The following is an 18,686-nucleotide window of genomic DNA, read 5'->3' as shown; positions in this document are numbered from 1 at the left end:
CAAGAGTGAGAGCATCACAGCAGACCCAGAGACATGAGAAACACTCTGTACCTCTGAGTGCATGTGGGCCCATGGCTGGATCAAGGACAAGGCAAGAATAGGAGATGGCTTAAGGTGTCAGCACCCAGGCTGCCCCATTGCGCACTGCCAGCAACAGATGTTGGACCATCCTTTAAGAGATTCTGAGGCTTATTTCAATGTTAACTTTGCTGCTGATTAAAGGATTGCTCAACCTTCGACCCGCGTCTAGTTTGCTTGGCTAAGCCCTGAAAATCTTTTACAGCTTGTATTGGTGGGAGATGATGTGAGTTTATCAAGAGCAACGGGATATGAGGCATGTGTGCCACAAAATGCAGGTCTATGATCTTTTATTTGAAAGCCACTTTGGAAAACCCTACTGAGAACAAAAGGATTACACAAAAGGAAAGGGGGTCAGGGGGGCAAGGGATAGCACATCTGAATGTGAGTCATTTAATTGTAAGTCCAAATCCTACGCGTTTCGACATTTTTCCAGGCTTTTTGTTTCAGTTCTTAACAGATCCACTCCTATGTACCTCTGTGCTTTCAACAGAGTTTTCATTGTAATGGAGGGACATACAGTATGCCTTAAACATGCCTGGGCAGGGAAGACTATGTAAAAGCAAGAGTAGCAGACAGCTTAATAAATCATCAGCAGGACCCTCTAGACCTTCCCCAAAAAACATAACATGATTTCTATGCATGTATGTGCGTTGAACAGCACAAGTAATTTGGTTAATGTCAGTGGATAAATGTCACTTTCCCACAGCGCAGACAAAATCACTTGTACAGGCCCCTTCTGCAAAAGCATTACCGCTGTAGAAAGCAGTGAAAAGGTGAGGCAGTGTGCAGTCCCCCCACCCCCGACCCTGATCGGCCACGATCGGCCAAGGACCTCTCTATAAGAGCTGAGGGTGGAATTTTTCTGGACCTCAGTAACTTAGGGAGACATGGCTAAAGGGATCCTCAATCAACGGCCCAGCTTTTGCTCTGTGGCCTGTCCGAATATGTCTGTTCTCCAAATTACCTGCCGCTGCCCAGGTGTCAGATGGTGAGATGGAATGACCTCCCAGGAAGCATACTGGCAGATGATTTGCATAGGCACACCCCCTCTCCCTCTCTCTTAGCCCTGCTTACTCCACAGTAGCAAGTATCTGGGGAAAATATAGTGGTCGAGGTGGGGTAGCAGTAACTAGCAACTCTGAGAAAGTAAATCTGGGACACTTGGCGACCTGTGGGGAACAACTGCAGAGCTCAGTGCCCAGAAGTTTGTGGCACAGGGAGGAGGTCTGTTGGATTTCAGTAACTTGGAGACATGCAACCTGGTCGGGAGTGCTTCAGGTCTCCTTCCTTGCATGTTCCAAGCAACTCAACAAAGCATCAACAGGCTGAGATACCAACCACAGAGCCCCTTTCCACTTGATTAAAAGGCTAAAATCTTTTCCATGCAAATACATAGCCCCCAAATACCATATTTTCTTTGTTTTCTCTCTCTCTCCTCCCTGTCTCCCTCCCACCCTCCCGCACTCTCTCTTCCCCCCAGCCCCTCTCCCTCTCCCTACCATTAATTTTAAGTTTTCATGCACTGCAGCACATTGTGGCAATGGTATTTCACAATGGGACTGTTTGAAAGTTACAGAAATCAAAAAAGAAATCAACCAACTAAAAGCAGCCAAACCCGGAGTACACTGCTCAGCCCCATTTAAAGATTAAGGCCCAGAAGCAAGTAAAGCTGTAGTTCAGAGCGATATTTGCAAATAGCACCTTAAAGCAGTTTACGCTGGAGTGCACAACAAGGGGGAAAGTGATAATACTGAGTTTGGTAGAATGGGATAAAAAAAAACAAAAGAAGCGTGCCACTTGTAAAAGTACAAGTCAAGAAATTGAAGGGGACGGGGCTGTTCATTCAGTCAAGAGGACTCACAAGTAAAAGGCTCCTGAGGCATTAGTGTTGAATTTGGCGCAAAATGCATTGTGTTGTCGTGTAATATGAATGAACATACAATTTCAATCTTCAATAAAGAAAGATCTATTAAAAAATCAACACTTGCAAATTAAGAAAGTTTCTGTCCAGTCATGTTCCAAAAATAGTGAATGCTTTACGAATGTGCGTGTCATCCTTTAGAGCAGGGGCCGATTTAAATTTCCCATTATCATTCCAATATTAGTACATGTGTTGCAGAAGCAAGCGCAAAGGGAGAGTCAATCAAACCATTGATTAGGACCTCTGGTCAAAGGTTTGCCATACCAAATGTCCTTATTTCAGAGGGCAGAAAGTCCAAACACCATTTAGATATCGGGTGGTATGAAATGAAGAGGCAAACAACAACGAATAAGCATTCTTTGCTGCTGTATTGATCTGGCCCTAAAGGGTTTTAGTTTAATGCCAATTATATTTAAAGATATAAAGATTAATGGTCCAGGGTGCTTGCAAAATGAAAACCCCCTCCCCATCACAATGGCTGGGTCATACAAGCCTGAGAGCATCACAATAGACCCAATAGACATGAGAAAAACTCGGTACCTCTGAGTGTATGTGGGCCCATGGCTGTATCAAGGACAAGGCAAAAACAGGAGGTGGCTTAAGGAGTCAGCACCAGAGGCTGTCCGATTGAGCCCTGTAAGCAACAGATGTTGGACCATCCTATAAAGGATTCTGAGGCTGATTTCAATTTTAACTTTGCTGCTGATTTAAGGATTGCTCAACCTTCGACCCACGTCTAGTTTGCTTGGATAAGCCCTGGAAATCTTTTACAGCTTGTACTGGTGGGAGATGATGTGACTTTATCAACTGCAACGGGATATGAGGCATGTGTGCCACAAAAAGCAGGTCTAGGATTTTTTTATAAGAAAGCCGCTTTAAGAAGGGAACTTTGGGCAACCCCACTGAGAGCAAAAGTATTACACAAAAGGTAAGGGGGTCAGTGGGTCAACTGATACAATAAACTAACTCACAGTCAAATGTGCTAAGTCCAAATACTACCTGTTTCTACATTTTCCAGGCTTTTTGTCTCATTTCTTAACAGATCCATTCCTATGTACCTCTGTGCTTTCAACAGAGTTTTCATTGTAAGGGAGGGACATACAGTATACCTTAAACATTCCTGGGCAGGGAAGACTCTATGTAAAAGCAAGAGTAGCAGACAGCTTAAAAGAATCATCAGCAGGACCCTCTAGATCTTCCCCAAAAAACATAACATTATTTCTCTGCATGCATGTGCGTTGAACAGCGCAAGTAGTTTGGTTAATGTCAGTGGATAAATGTCACTTTCCCACAGCGCAGAACAAAATCACTTGTACAGGCCCCTTCTGCAAAAGCATTACCACTGTAGAAAGCAGTGAAGGTGAGGCAGTGTGCAGTCACCTCCGACACTTCCCTCCTCTGATCGGCCACGATCGGCCAAGGACCTCTCTATGAGAGCTGAGGGTGGAATTTTCTGGACCTCTGTAACTTGGGGAGACATGGCAAAAGGGATCCTCAATCAACAGCTCAGCCTTTGCTTTGTGGCCTGTCCGTATATATCTGTTCTCCAAATTACCTGCCGCTGCCCAGGTGTCAGCTGGTGAGATGGAATGACCTCCCAGGTAGGATCCTGGCAGATGATTTGCATAGGCAAACCCCCTCGCTCTCTTTCTTACCCCTGCTTACTCCACAGTAGCAAGTATCTGGGCAAAATATAGTGGTCGAGGTAGGGTAGCAGTAACTAGCAACTCTGAGAAAGTAAATCTGGGGAGCTTGGCGACTTGTGGGGAACAACTGCAGAGCTCATCTCCCAGAACTTTGTGGCACGGGGAGAAGGTCTGTGGGATTTCAGTAACTTGGAGACATGCAACCTGGTCGGGAGTGCTTCAGGTCTCCTTCCTTGCATGTTCCAAGCAACTCAACAAAGCATCAACAGGCTGCCATGCCAGCCACAGAGCCCCTTTCCACATGATTAAAAGCCTAAAATCTTTTCCATGCAAACACATAGCCACCGAAAACCATATTTTCTTTGTTTTCTCTCTCTCTGTCTCTCTCTCCTCCCTCCCTCCCTCCCTCCTTCCCATCCCCCATAACCCCCCCCTCCCTCTTCCTCTCCCTACCATTCATTTTAAGTTTTCCTGCACTGCAGCACATTGTGACAATGGTATTTCACAATCGGACTGTTTGAAAGTTACAGAAATAAAAAAAGAATTAACCAACTAAAAGCAGCCAAATCCGGAGTACACTGCTAAGCCACAATTAAAGATTAAGGCCTAGAAGCAAGTAAAGCTGTAGTTCAGAGCGATGTTTGCAAATAGCTCCTTAAAGCAGTTGACGCTGGAGTGCACAACAAGAGGAAAAGTGATAATACTCAGTTTGGTAGAATGGGATAAAAAACAAAAGCAGCGTGCCACTTCTAAAAGTACAAGTCAAGAAATTGAAGGAGATGGGGCTGTTCATTCAGTCAATAGGACTCACAAGTAAAAGTCTCCCGAGGCATTAGTGTTGAATTTGGCCCAAAATGTATTGTGTTGTCGTGTATTATGTATGAAAATACAATTTCAATCTTCATTAAAAAAAGATGTATTAAAAAATAAATACTTGCAGATTAAGAAAGTTTCTGTCATGTCGTGTGCCAAAAATAGTGAATGCTTTACGAATGTGCGTGTCATCCTTTGAAGCAGGGGCCAATTCTATTTTCCCATTTTCATTCCAATATTAGTACATGTTTTGCTGAGGTACATAGGAATGGATCTGTTAAGAAATGAAACAAAAAGCCTGGAAAAATGTTGAAACAGGTAGGATTTGGACTTACAATAAACGGACTCACAGTCAGATGTGCTATCCCTTGACCCACTGACCCGCTTACCTTTTGTGTAATCCTTTTGCTCTCAGCAGTGTTGTCCAAAGTTCCCTACTTAAAGAGACTTTCTTATAAAAAAAGATCCTAGACATGTTTTTTATGGCCCACATGCCTCATATCCCGTTGCTCTTGATAAACTCACATCATCTCCCACCAATACAAGCTGTAAAAGATGTCAAGGGCATAGCCAAGGAAATTAGACGTGGGCCGAAGGTTGAGCAATCCTTAAATCAGCAGCAAAAATAACATTGAAATCAGCTTCAGAATCTCTTAAAGGATGGGCCAACACTGGTTGCTTGCAGGGCGCAATCGGGCTGACGCCTTAAGGCAAGCGCAAAGGGAGAGCCAACCAAACCATTGATTAGGACCTCTGGACTTTCTGCTCTTTAACATAAGGACATTTGATATGGCAAACGTTTGACCAAACACCATTTAGATGTCGGATGGTATGGAATTAAGCGGCAAACAGCAATACATCAGCATTCTTTGCTGCTTTATTGATCTGGTCCTAAAGGGTTTGGTTTAATGCCAATTATATTTAAAGATAAAAAGATTCATGCTCAACGGTGCTTGCAAATCGACACCCCTCTCCCCATCACGATGGCTGGGTGATGCAAGAGTGAGAGCATCACAGCAGACCCAGAGACATGAGAAACACTCTGTACCTCTGAGTGCATGTGGGCCCATGGCTGGATCAAGGACAAGGCAAGAATAGGAGATGGCTTAAGGTGTCAGCACCCAGGCTGCCCCATTGCGCACTGCCAGCAACAGATGTTGGACCATCCTTTAAGAGATTCTGAGGCTTATTTCAATGTTAACTTTGCTGCTGATTAAAGGATTGCTCAACCTTCGACCCGCGTCTAGTTTGCTTGGCTAAGCCCTGAAAATCTTTTACAGCTTGTATTGGTGGGAGATGATGTGAGTTTATCAAGAGCAACGGGATATGAGGCATGTGTGCCACAAAATGCAGGTCTATGATCTTTTATTTGAAAGCCACTTTGGAAAACCCTACTGAGAACAAAAGGATTACACAAAAGGAAAGGGGGTCAGGGGGGCAAGGGATAGCACATCTGAATGTGAGTCATTTAATTGTAAGTCCAAATCCTACGCGTTTCGACATTTTTCCAGGCTTTTTGTTTCAGTTCTTAACAGATCCACTCCTATGTACCTCTGTGCTTTCAACAGAGTTTTCATTGTAATGGAGGGACATACAGTATGCCTTAAACATGCCTGGGCAGGGAAGACTATGTAAAAGCAAGAGTAGCAGACAGCTTAATAAATCATCAGCAGGACCCTCTAGACCTTCCCCAAAAAACATAACATGATTTCTATGCATGTATGTGCGTTGAACAGCACAAGTAATTTGGTTAATGTCAGTGGATAAATGTCACTTTCCCACAGCGCAGACAAAATCACTTGTACAGGCCCCTTCTGCAAAAGCATTACCGCTGTAGAAAGCAGTGAAAAGGTGAGGCAGTGTGCAGTCCCCCCACCCCCGACCCTGATCGGCCACGATCGGCCAAGGACCTCTCTATAAGAGCTGAGGGTGGAATTTTTCTGGACCTCAGTAACTTAGGGAGACATGGCTAAAGGGATCCTCAATCAACGGCCCAGCTTTTGCTCTGTGGCCTGTCCGAATATGTCTGTTCTCCAAATTACCTGCCGCTGCCCAGGTGTCAGATGGTGAGATGGAATGACCTCCCAGGAAGCATACTGGCAGATGATTTGCATAGGCACACCCCCTCTCCCTCTCTCTTAGCCCTGCTTACTCCACAGTAGCAAGTATCTGGGGAAAATATAGTGGTCGAGGTGGGGTAGCAGTAACTAGCAACTCTGAGAAAGTAAATCTGGGACACTTGGCGACCTGTGGGGAACAACTGCAGAGCTCAGTGCCCAGAAGTTTGTGGCACAGGGAGGAGGTCTGTTGGATTTCAGTAACTTGGAGACATGCAACCTGGTCGGGAGTGCTTCAGGTCTCCTTCCTTGCATGTTCCAAGCAACTCAACAAAGCATCAACAGGCTGAGATACCAACCACAGAGCCCCTTTCCACTTGATTAAAAGGCTAAAATCTTTTCCATGCAAATACATAGCCCCCAAATACCATATTTTCTTTGTTTTCTCTCTCTCTCCTCCCTGTCTCCTTCCCTCGCAAAGCACTCTCTCTTCCCCCCAGCCCCTCTCCCTCTCCCTACCATTAATTTTAAGTTTTCATGCACTGCAGCACATTGTGGCAATGGTATTTCACAATGGGACTGTTTGAAAGTTACAGAAATCAAAAAAGAAATCAACCAACTAAAAGCAGCCAAACCCGGAGTACACTGCTCAGCCCCATTTAAAGATTAAGGCCCAGAAGCAAGTAAAGCTGTAGTTCAGAGCGATATTTGCAAATAGCACCTTAAAGCAGTTTACGCTGGAGTGCACAACAAGGGGGAAAGTGATAATACTGAGTTTGGTAGAATGGGATAAAAAAAAACAAAAGAAGCGTGCCACTTGTAAAAGTACAAGTCAAGAAATTGAAGGGGACGGGGCTGTTCATTCAGTCAAGAGGACTCACAAGTAAAAGGCTCCTGAGGCATTAGTGTTGAATTTGGCGCAAAATGCATTGTGTTGTCGTGTAATATGAATGAACATACAATTTCAATCTTCAATAAAGAAAGATCTATTAAAAAATCAACACTTGCAAATTAAGAAAGTTTCTGTCCAGTCATGTTCCAAAAATAGTGAATGCTTTACGAATGTGCGTGTCATCCTTTAGAGCAGGGGCCGATTTAAATTTCCCATTATCATTCCAATATTAGTACATGTGTTGCAGAAGCAAGCGCAAAGGGAGAGTCAATCAAACCATTGATTAGGACCTCTGGTCAAAGGTTTGCCATACCAAATGTCCTTATTTCAGAGGGCAGAAAGTCCAAACACCATTTAGATATCGGGTGGTATGAAATGAAGAGGCAAACAACAACGAATAAGCATTCTTTGCTGCTGTATTGATCTGGCCCTAAAGGGTTTTAGTTTAATGCCAATTATATTTAAAGATATAAAGATTAATGGTCCAGGGTGCTTGCAAAATGAAAACCCCCTCCCCATCACAATGGCTGGGTCATACAAGCCTGAGAGCATCACAATAGACCCAATAGACATGAGAAAAACTCGGTACCTCTGAGTGTATGTGGGCCCATGGCTGTATCAAGGACAAGGCAAAAACAGGAGGTGGCTTAAGGAGTCAGCACCAGAGGCTGTCCGATTGAGCCCTGTAAGCAACAGATGTTGGACCATCCTATAAAGGATTCTGAGGCTGATTTCAATTTTAACTTTGCTGCTGATTTAAGGATTGCTCAACCTTCGACCCACGTCTAGTTTGCTTGGATAAGCCCTGGAAATCTTTTACAGCTTGTACTGGTGGGAGATGATGTGACTTTATCAACTGCAACGGGATATGAGGCATGTGTGCCACAAAAAGCAGGTCTAGGATTTTTTTATAAGAAAGCCGCTTTAAGAAGGGAACTTTGGGCAACCCCACTGAGAGCAAAAGTATTACACAAAAGGTAAGGGGGTCAGTGGGTCAACTGATACAATAAACTAACTCACAGTCAAATGTGCTAAGTCCAAATACTACCTGTTTCTACATTTTCCAGGCTTTTTGTCTCATTTCTTAACAGATCCATTCCTATGTACCTCTGTGCTTTCAACAGAGTTTTCATTGTAAGGGAGGGACATACAGTATACCTTAAACATTCCTGGGCAGGGAAGACTCTATGTAAAAGCAAGAGTAGCAGACAGCTTAAAAGAATCATCAGCAGGACCCTCTAGATCTTCCCCAAAAAACATAACATTATTTCTCTGCATGCATGTGCGTTGAACAGCGCAAGTAGTTTGGTTAATGTCAGTGGATAAATGTCACTTTCCCACAGCGCAGAACAAAATCACTTGTACAGGCCCCTTCTGCAAAAGCATTACCACTGTAGAAAGCAGTGAAGGTGAGGCAGTGTGCAGTCACCTCCGACACTTCCCTCCTCTGATCGGCCACGATCGGCCAAGGACCTCTCTATGAGAGCTGAGGGTGGAATTTTCTGGACCTCTGTAACTTGGGGAGACATGGCAAAAGGGATCCTCAATCAACAGCTCAGCCTTTGCTTTGTGGCCTGTCCGTATATATCTGTTCTCCAAATTACCTGCCGCTGCCCAGGTGTCAGCTGGTGAGATGGAATGACCTCCCAGGTAGGATCCTGGCAGATGATTTGCATAGGCAAACCCCCTCGCTCTCTTTCTTACCCCTGCTTACTCCACAGTAGCAAGTATCTGGGCAAAATATAGTGGTCGAGGTAGGGTAGCAGTAACTAGCAACTCTGAGAAAGAAAATCTGGGGAGCTTGGCGACTTGTGGGGAACAACTGCAGAGCTCATCTCCCAGAACTTTGTGGCACGGGGAGAAGGTCTGTGGGATTTCAGTAACTTGGAGACATGCAACCTGGTCGGGAGTGCTTCAGGTCTCCTTCCTTGCATGTTCCAAGCAACTCAACAAAGCATCAACAGGCTGCCATGCCAGCCACAGAGCCCCTTTCCACATGATTAAAAGCCTAAAATCTTTTCCATGCAAACACATAGCCACCGAAAACCATATTTTCTTTGTTTTCTCTCTCTCTGTCTCTCTCTCCTCCCTCCCTCCCTCCCTCCTTCCCATCCCCCATAACCCCCCCTCCCTCTTCCTCTCCCTACCATTCATTTTAAGTTTTCCTGCACTGCAGCACATTGTGACAATGGTATTTCACAATCGGACTGTTTGAAAGTTACAGAAATAAAAAAAGAATTAACCAACTAAAAGCAGCCAAATCCGGAGTACACTGCTAAGCCACAATTAAAGATTAAGGCCTAGAAGCAAGTAAAGCTGTAGTTCAGAGCGATGTTTGCAAATAGCTCCTTAAAGCAGTTGACGCTGGAGTGCACAACAAGAGGAAAAGTGATAATACTCAGTTTGGTAGAATGGGATAAAAAACAAAAGCAGCGTGCCACTTCTAAAAGTACAAGTCAAGAAATTGAAGGAGATGGGGCTGTTCATTCAGTCAATAGGACTCACAAGTAAAAGTCTCCCGAGGCATTAGTGTTGAATTTGGCCCAAAATGTATTGTGTTGTCGTGTATTATGTATGAAAATACAATTTCAATCTTCATTAAAAAAAGATGTATTAAAAAATAAATACTTGCAGATTAAGAAAGTTTCTGTCCTGTCGTGTGCCAAAAATAGTGAATGCTTTACGAATGTGCGTGTCATCCTTTGAAGCAGGGGCCAATTCTATTTTCCCATTTTCATTCCAATATTAGTACATGTTTTGCTGAGGTACATAGGAATGGATCTGTTAAGAAATGAAACAAAAAGCCTGGAAAAATGTTGAAACAGGTAGGATTTGGACTTACAATAAACGGACTCACAGTCAGATGTGCTATCCCTTGACCCACTGACCCGCTTACCTTTTGTGTAATCCTTTTGCTCTCAGCAGTGTTGTCCAAAGTTCCCTACTTAAAGAGACTTTCTTATAAAAAAAGATCCTAGACATGTTTTTTATGGCCCACATGCCTCATATCCCGTTGCTCTTGATAAACTCACATCATCTCCCACCAATACAAGCTGTAAAAGATGTCAAGGGCATAGCCAAGGAAATTAGACGTGGGCCGAAGGTTGAGCAATCCTTAAATCAGCAGCAAAAATAACATTGAAATCAGCTTCAGAATCTCTTAAAGGATGGGCCAACACTGGTTGCTTGCAGGGCGCAATCGGGCTGACGCCTTAAGGCAAGCGCAAAGGGAGAGCCAACCAAACCATTGATTAGGACCTCTGGACTTTCTGCTCTTTAACATAAGGACATTTGATATGGCAAACGTTTGACCAAACACCATTTAGATGTCGGATGGTATGGAATTAAGCGGCAAACAGCAATACATCAGCATTCTTTGCTGCTTTATTGATCTGGTCCTAAAGGGTTTGGTTTAATGCCAATTATATTTAAAGATAAAAAGATTCATGCTCAACGGTGCTTGCAAATCGACACCCCTCTCCCCATCACGATGGCTGGGTGATGCAAGAGTGAGAGCATCACAGCAGACCCAGAGACATGAGAAACACTCTGTACCTCTGAGTGCATGTGGGCCCATGGCTGGATCAAGGACAAGGCAAGAATAGGAGATGGCTTAAGGTGTCAGCACCCAGGCTGCCCCATTGCGCACTGCCAGCAACAGATGTTGGACCATCCTTTAAGAGATTCTGAGGCTTATTTCAATGTTAACTTTGCTGCTGATTAAAGGATTGCTCAACCTTCGACCCGCGTCTAGTTTGCTTGGCTAAGCCCTGAAAATCTTTTACAGCTTGTATTGGTGGGAGATGATGTGAGTTTATCAAGAGCAACGGGATATGAGGCATGTGTGCCACAAAATGCAGGTCTATGATCTTTTATTTGAAAGCCACTTTGGAAAACCCTACTGAGAACAAAAGGATTACACAAAAGGAAAGGGGGTCAGGGGGGCAAGGGATAGCACATCTGAATGTGAGTCATTTAATTGTAAGTCCAAATCCTACGCGTTTCGACATTTTTCCAGGCTTTTTGTTTCAGTTCTTAACAGATCCACTCCTATGTACCTCTGTGCTTTCAACAGAGTTTTCATTGTAATGGAGGGACATACAGTATGCCTTAAACATGCCTGGGCAGGGAAGACTATGTAAAAGCAAGAGTAGCAGACAGCTTAATAAATCATCAGCAGGACCCTCTAGACCTTCCCCAAAAAACATAACATGATTTCTATGCATGTATGTGCGTTGAACAGCACAAGTAATTTGGTTAATGTCAGTGGATAAATGTCACTTTCCCACAGCGCAGACAAAATCACTTGTACAGGCCCCTTCTGCAAAAGCATTACCGCTGTAGAAAGCAGTGAAAAGGTGAGGCAGTGTGCAGTCCCCCCACCCCCGACCCTGATCGGCCACGATCGGCCAAGGACCTCTCTATAAGAGCTGAGGGTGGAATTTTTCTGGACCTCAGTAACTTAGGGAGACATGGCTAAAGGGATCCTCAATCAACGGCCCAGCTTTTGCTCTGTGGCCTGTCCGAATATGTCTGTTCTCCAAATTACCTGCCGCTGCCCAGGTGTCAGATGGTGAGATGGAATGACCTCCCAGGAAGCATACTGGCAGATGATTTGCATAGGCACACCCCCTCTCCCTCTCTCTTAGCCCTGCTTACTCCACAGTAGCAAGTATCTGGGGAAAATATAGTGGTCGAGGTGGGGTAGCAGTAACTAGCAACTCTGAGAAAGTAAATCTGGGACACTTGGCGACCTGTGGGGAACAACTGCAGAGCTCAGTGCCCAGAAGTTTGTGGCACAGGGAGGAGGTCTGTTGGATTTCAGTAACTTGGAGACATGCAACCTGGTCGGGAGTGCTTCAGGTCTCCTTCCTTGCATGTTCCAAGCAACTCAACAAAGCATCAACAGGCTGAGATACCAACCACAGAGCCCCTTTCCACTTGATTAAAAGGCTAAAATCTTTTCCATGCAAATACATAGCCCCCAAATACCATATTTTCTTTGTTTTCTCTCTCTCTCCTCCCTGTCTCCCTCCCACCCTCCCGCACTCTCTCTTCCCCCCAGCCCCTCTCCCTCTCCCTACCATTAATTTTAAGTTTTCATGCACTGCAGCACATTGTGGCAATGGTATTTCACAATGGGACTGTTTGAAAGTTACAGAAATCAAAAAAGAAATCAACCAACTAAAAGCAGCCAAACCCGGAGTACACTGCTCAGCCCCATTTAAAGATTAAGGCCCAGAAGCAAGTAAAGCTGTAGTTCAGAGCGATATTTGCAAATAGCACCTTAAAGCAGTTTACGCTGGAGTGCACAACAAGGGGGAAAGTGATAATACTGAGTTTGGTAGAATGGGATAAAAAAAAACAAAAGAAGCGTGCCACTTGTAAAAGTACAAGTCAAGAAATTGAAGGGGACGGGGCTGTTCATTCAGTCAAGAGGACTCACAAGTAAAAGGCTCCTGAGGCATTAGTGTTGAATTTGGCGCAAAATGCATTGTGTTGTCGTGTAATATGAATGAACATACAATTTCAATCTTCAATAAAGAAAGATCTATTAAAAAATCAACACTTGCAAATTAAGAAAGTTTCTGTCCAGTCATGTTCCAAAAATAGTGAATGCTTTACGAATGTGCGTGTCATCCTTTAGAGCAGGGGCCGATTTAAATTTCCCATTATCATTCCAATATTAGTACATGTGTTGCAGAAGCAAGCGCAAAGGGAGAGTCAATCAAACCATTGATTAGGACCTCTGGTCAAAGGTTTGCCATACCAAATGTCCTTATTTCAGAGGGCAGAAAGTCCAAACACCATTTAGATATCGGGTGGTATGAAATGAAGAGGCAAACAACAACGAATAAGCATTCTTTGCTGCTGTATTGATCTGGCCCTAAAGGGTTTTAGTTTAATGCCAATTATATTTAAAGATATAAAGATTAATGGTCCAGGGTGCTTGCAAAATGAAAACCCCCTCCCCATCACAATGGCTGGGTCATACAAGCCTGAGAGCATCACAATAGACCCAATAGACATGAGAAAAACTCGGTACCTCTGAGTGTATGTGGGCCCATGGCTGTATCAAGGACAAGGCAAAAACAGGAGGTGGCTTAAGGAGTCAGCACCAGAGGCTGTCCGATTGAGCCCTGTAAGCAACAGATGTTGGACCATCCTATAAAGGATTCTGAGGCTGATTTCAATTTTAACTTTGCTGCTGATTTAAGGATTGCTCAACCTTCGACCCACGTCTAGTTTGCTTGGATAAGCCCTGGAAATCTTTTACAGCTTGTACTGGTGGGAGATGATGTGACTTTATCAACTGCAACGGGATATGAGGCATGTGTGCCACAAAAAGCAGGTCTAGGATTTTTTTATAAGAAAGCCGCTTTAAGAAGGGAACTTTGGGCAACCCCACTGAGAGCAAAAGTATTACACAAAAGGTAAGGGGGTCAGTGGGTCAACTGATACAATAAACTAACTCACAGTCAAATGTGCTAAGTCCAAATACTACCTGTTTCTACATTTTCCAGGCTTTTTGTTTCAGTTCTTAACAGATCCACTCCTATGTACCTCTGTGCTTTCAACAGAGTTTTCATTGTAATGGAGGGACATACAGTATGCCTTAAACATGCCTGGGCAGGGAAGACTATGTAAAAGCAAGAGTAGCAGACAGCTTAATAAATCATCAGCAGGACCCTCTAGACCTTCCCCAAAAAACATAACATGATTTCTATGCATGTATGTGCGTTGAACAGCACAAGTAATTTGGTTAATGTCAGTGGATAAATGTCACTTTCCCACAGCGCAGACAAAATCACTTGTACAGGCCCCTTCTGCAAAAGCATTACCGCTGTAGAAAGCAGTGAAAAGGTGAGGCAGTGTGCAGTCCCCCCACCCCCGACCCTGATCGGCCACGATCGGCCAAGGACCTCTCTATAAGAGCTGAGGGTGGAATTTTTCTGGACCTCAGTAACTTAGGGAGACATGGCTAAAGGGATCCTCAATCAACGGCCCAGCTTTTGCTCTGTGGCCTGTCCGAATATGTCTGTTCTCCAAATTACCTGCCGCTGCCCAGGTGTCAGATGGTGAGATGGAATGACCTCCCAGGAAGCATACTGGCAGATGATTTGCATAGGCACACCCCCTCTCCCTCTCTCTTAGCCCTGCTTACTCCACAGTAGCAAGTATCTGGGGAAAATATAGTGGTCGAGGTGGGGTAGCAGTAACTAGCAACTCTGAGAAAGTAAATCTGGGACACTTGGCGACCTGTGGGGAACAACTGCAGAGCTCAGTGCCCAGAAGTTTGTGGCACAGGGAGGAGGTCTGTTGGATTTCAGTAACTTGGAGACATGCAACCTGGTCGGGAGTGCTTCAGGTCTCCTTCCTTGCATGTTCCAAGCAACTCAACAAAGCATCAACAGGCTGAGATACCAACCACAGAGCCCCTTTCCACTTGATTAAAAGGCTAAAATCTTTTCCATGCAAATACATAGCCCCCAAATACCATATTTTCTTTGTTTTCTCTCTCTCTCCTCCCTGTCTCCTTCCCTCGCAAAGCACTCTCTCTTCCCCCCAGCCCCTCTCCCTCTCCCTACCATTAATTTTAAGTTTTCATGCACTGCAGCACATTGTGGCAATGGTATTTCACAATGGGACTGTTTGAAAGTTACAGAAATCAAAAAAGAAATCAACCAACTAAAAGCAGCCAAACCCGGAGTACACTGCTCAGCCCCATTTAAAGATTAAGGCCCAGAAGCAAGTAAAGCTGTAGTTCAGAGCGATATTTGCAAATAGCACCTTAAAGCAGTTTACGCTGGAGTGCACAACAAGGGGGAAAGTGATAATACTGAGTTTGGTAGAATGGGATAAAAAAAAACAAAAGAAGCGTGCCACTTGTAAAAGTACAAGTCAAGAAATTGAAGGGGACGGGGCTGTTCATTCAGTCAAGAGGACTCACAAGTAAAAGGCTCCTGAGGCATTAGTGTTGAATTTGGCGCAAAATGCATTGTGTTGTCGTGTAATATGAATGAACATACAATTTCAATCTTCAATAAAGAAAGATCTATTAAAAAATCAACACTTGCAAATTAAGAAAGTTTCTGTCCAGTCATGTTCCAAAAATAGTGAATGCTTTACGAATGTGCGTGTCATCCTTTAGAGCAGGGGCCGATTTAAATTTCCCATTATCATTCCAATATTAGTACATGTGTTGCAGAAGCAAGCGCAAAGGGAGAGTCAATCAAACCATTGATTAGGACCTCTGGTCAAAGGTTTGCCATACCAAATGTCCTTATTTCAGAGGGCAGAAAGTCCAAACACCATTTAGATATCGGGTGGTATGAAATGAAGAGGCAAACAACAACGAATAAGCATTCTTTGCTGCTGTATTGATCTGGCCCTAAAGGGTTTTAGTTTAATGCCAATTATATTTAAAGATATAAAGATTAATGGTCCAGGGTGCTTGCAAAATGAAAACCCCCTCCCCATCACAATGGCTGGGTCATACAAGCCTGAGAGCATCACAATAGACCCAATAGACATGAGAAAAACTCGGTACCTCTGAGTGTATGTGGGCCCATGGCTGTATCAAGGACAAGGCAAAAACAGGAGGTGGCTTAAGGAGTCAGCACCAGAGGCTGTCCGATTGAGCCCTGTAAGCAACAGATGTTGGACCATCCTATAAAGGATTCTGAGGCTGATTTCAATTTTAACTTTGCTGCTGATTTAAGGATTGCTCAACCTTCGACCCACGTCTAGTTTGCTTGGATAAGCCCTGGAAATCTTTTACAGCTTGTACTGGTGGGAGATGATGTGACTTTATCAACTGCAACGGGATATGAGGCATGTGTGCCACAAAAAGCAGGTCTAGGATTTTTTTATAAGAAAGCCGCTTTAAGAAGGGAACTTTGGGCAACCCCACTGAGAGCAAAAGTATTACACAAAAGGTAAGGGGGTCAGTGGGTCAACTGATACAATAAACTAACTCACAGTCAAATGTGCTAAGTCCAAATACTACCTGTTTCTACATTTTCCAGGCTTTTTGTCTCATTTCTTAACAGATCCATTCCTATGTACCTCTGTGCTTTCAACAGAGTTTTCATTGTAAGGGAGGGACATACAGTATACCTTAAACATTCCTGGGCAGGGAAGACTCTATGTAAAAGCAAGAGTAGCAGACAGCTTAAAAGAATCATCAGCAGGACCCTCTAGATCTTCCCCAAAAAACATAACATTATTTCTCTGCATGCATGTGCGTTGAACAGCGCAAGTAGTTTGGTTAATGTCAGTGGATAAATGTCACTTTCCCACAGCGCAGAACAAAATCACTTGTACAGGCCCCTTCTGCAAAAGCATTACCACTGTAGAAAGCAGTGAAGGTGAGGCAGTGTGCAGTCACCTCCGACACTTCCCTCCTCTGATCGGCCACGATCGGCCAAGGACCTCTCTATGAGAGCTGAGGGTGGAATTTTCTGGACCTCTGTAACTTGGGGAGACATGGCAAAAGGGATCCTCAATCAACAGCTCAGCCTTTGCTTTGTGGCCTGTCCGTATATATCTGTTCTCCAAATTACCTGCCGCTGCCCAGGTGTCAGCTGGTGAGATGGAATGACCTCCCAGGTAGGATCCTGGCAGATGATTTGCATAGGCAAACCCCCTCGCTCTCTTTCTTACCCCTGCTTACTCCACAGTAGCAAGTATCTGGGCAAAATATAGTGGTCGAGGTAGGGTAGCAGTAACTAGCAACTCTGAGAAAGAAAATCTGGGGAGCTTGGCGACTTGTGGGGAACAACTGCAGAGCTCATCTCCCAGAACTTTGTGGCACGGGGAGAAGGTCTGTGGGATTTCAGTAACTTGGAGACATGCAACCTGGTCGGGAGTGCTTCAGGTCTCCTTCCTTGCATGTTCCAAGCAACTCAACAAAGCATCAACAGGCTGCCATGCCAGCCACAGAGCCCCTTTCCACATGATTAAAAGCCTAAAATCTTTTCCATGCAAACACATAGCCACCGAAAACCATATTTTCTTTGTTTTCTCTCTCTCTGTCTCTCTCTCCTCCCTCCCTCCCTCCCTCCTTCCCATCCCCCATAACCCCCCCTCCCTCTTCCTCTCCCTACCATTCATTTTAAGTTTTCCTGCACTGCAGCACATTGTGACAATGGTATTTCACAATCGGACTGTTTGAAAGTTACAGAAATAAAAAAAGAATTAACCAACTAAAAGCAGCCAAATCCGGAGTACACTGCTAAGCCACAATTAAAGATTAAGGCCTAGAAGCAAGTAAAGCTGTAGTTCAGAGCGATGTTTGCAAATAGCTCCTTAAAGCAGTTGACGCTGGAGTGCACAACAAGAGGAAAAGTGATAATACTCAGTTTGGTAGAATGGGATAAAAAACAAAAGCAGCGTGCCACTTCTAAAAGTACAAGTCAAGAAATTGAAGGAGATGGGGCTGTTCATTCAGTCAATAGGACTCACAAGTAAAAGTCTCCCGAGGCATTAGTGTTGAATTTGGCCCAAAATGTATTGTGTTGTCGTGTATTATGTATGAAAATACAATTTCAATCTTCATTAAAAAAAGATGTATTAAAAAATAAATACTTGCAGATTAAGAAAGTTTCTGTCCTGTCGTGTGCCAAAAATAGTGAATGCTTTACGAATGTGCGTGTCATCCTTTGAAGCAGGGGCCAATTCTATTTTCCCATTTTCATTCCAATATTAGTACATGTTTTGCTGAGGTACATAGGAATGGATCTGTTAAGAAATGAAACAAAAAGCCTGGAAAAATGTTGAAACAGGTAGGATTTGGACTTACAATAAACGGACTCACAGTCAGATGTGCTATCCCTTGACCCACTGACCCGCTTACCTTTTGTGTAATCCTTTTGCTCTCAGCAGTGTTGTCCAAAGTTCCCTACTTAAAGAGACTTTCTTATAAAAAAAGATCCTAGACATGTTTTTTATGGCCCACATGCCTCATATCCCGTTGCTCTTGATAAACTCACATCATCTCCCACCAATACAAGCTGTAAAAGATGTCAAGGGCATAGCCAAGGAAATTAGACGTGGGCCGAAGGTTGAGCAATCCTTAAATCAGCAGCAAAAATAACATTGAAATCAGCTTCAGAATCTCTTAAAGGATGGGCCAACACTGGTTGCTTGCAGGGCGCAATCGGGCTGACGCCTTAAGGCAAGCGCAAAGGGAGAGCCAACCAAACCATTGATTAGGACCTCTGGACTTTCTGCTCTTTAACATAAGGACATTTGATATGGCAAACGTTTGACCA

The 18,686-nt window shown here is 44.0% G+C and overlaps 4 non-coding genes across 4 annotated transcripts; all 4 read right to left on the bottom strand.

Moving 5' to 3' along the window:
* Positions 1 to 2,101: 2,101 nt before the first annotated feature.
* On the bottom strand, positions 2,102 to 2,208 carry LOC138560724 (U6 spliceosomal RNA). Its single transcript, XR_011299190.1, has one exon. It is a non-coding gene; the product is annotated as a U6 spliceosomal RNA (small nuclear RNA).
* A 5,350-nt stretch (positions 2,209 to 7,558) lies between these two features.
* LOC138560723 (U6 spliceosomal RNA) lies at positions 7,559 to 7,665 on the bottom strand. The gene has a single exon (XR_011299189.1). It is a non-coding gene; the product is annotated as a U6 spliceosomal RNA (small nuclear RNA).
* A 5,350-nt stretch (positions 7,666 to 13,015) lies between these two features.
* On the bottom strand, positions 13,016 to 13,122 carry LOC138560722 (U6 spliceosomal RNA). The gene has a single exon (XR_011299188.1). It is a non-coding gene; the product is annotated as a U6 spliceosomal RNA (small nuclear RNA).
* A 2,398-nt stretch (positions 13,123 to 15,520) lies between these two features.
* On the bottom strand, positions 15,521 to 15,627 carry LOC138560721 (U6 spliceosomal RNA). The gene has a single exon (XR_011299187.1). It is a non-coding gene; the product is annotated as a U6 spliceosomal RNA (small nuclear RNA).
* Positions 15,628 to 18,686: the final 3,059 nt, after the last annotated feature.

Source organism: Ambystoma mexicanum, unplaced genomic scaffold (genome assembly GCF_040938575.1).
Source record: "Ambystoma mexicanum isolate Mex_15411 unplaced genomic scaffold, UKY_AmexF1_1 Mex_scaf48, whole genome shotgun sequence".
Lineage (NCBI taxonomy): Eukaryota > Metazoa > Chordata > Amphibia > Caudata > Ambystomatidae > Ambystoma > Ambystoma mexicanum.
The sequence above is the reverse complement of the archived record's forward strand: the minus strand, read 5'-3'. Positions and strand labels throughout refer to the sequence as shown.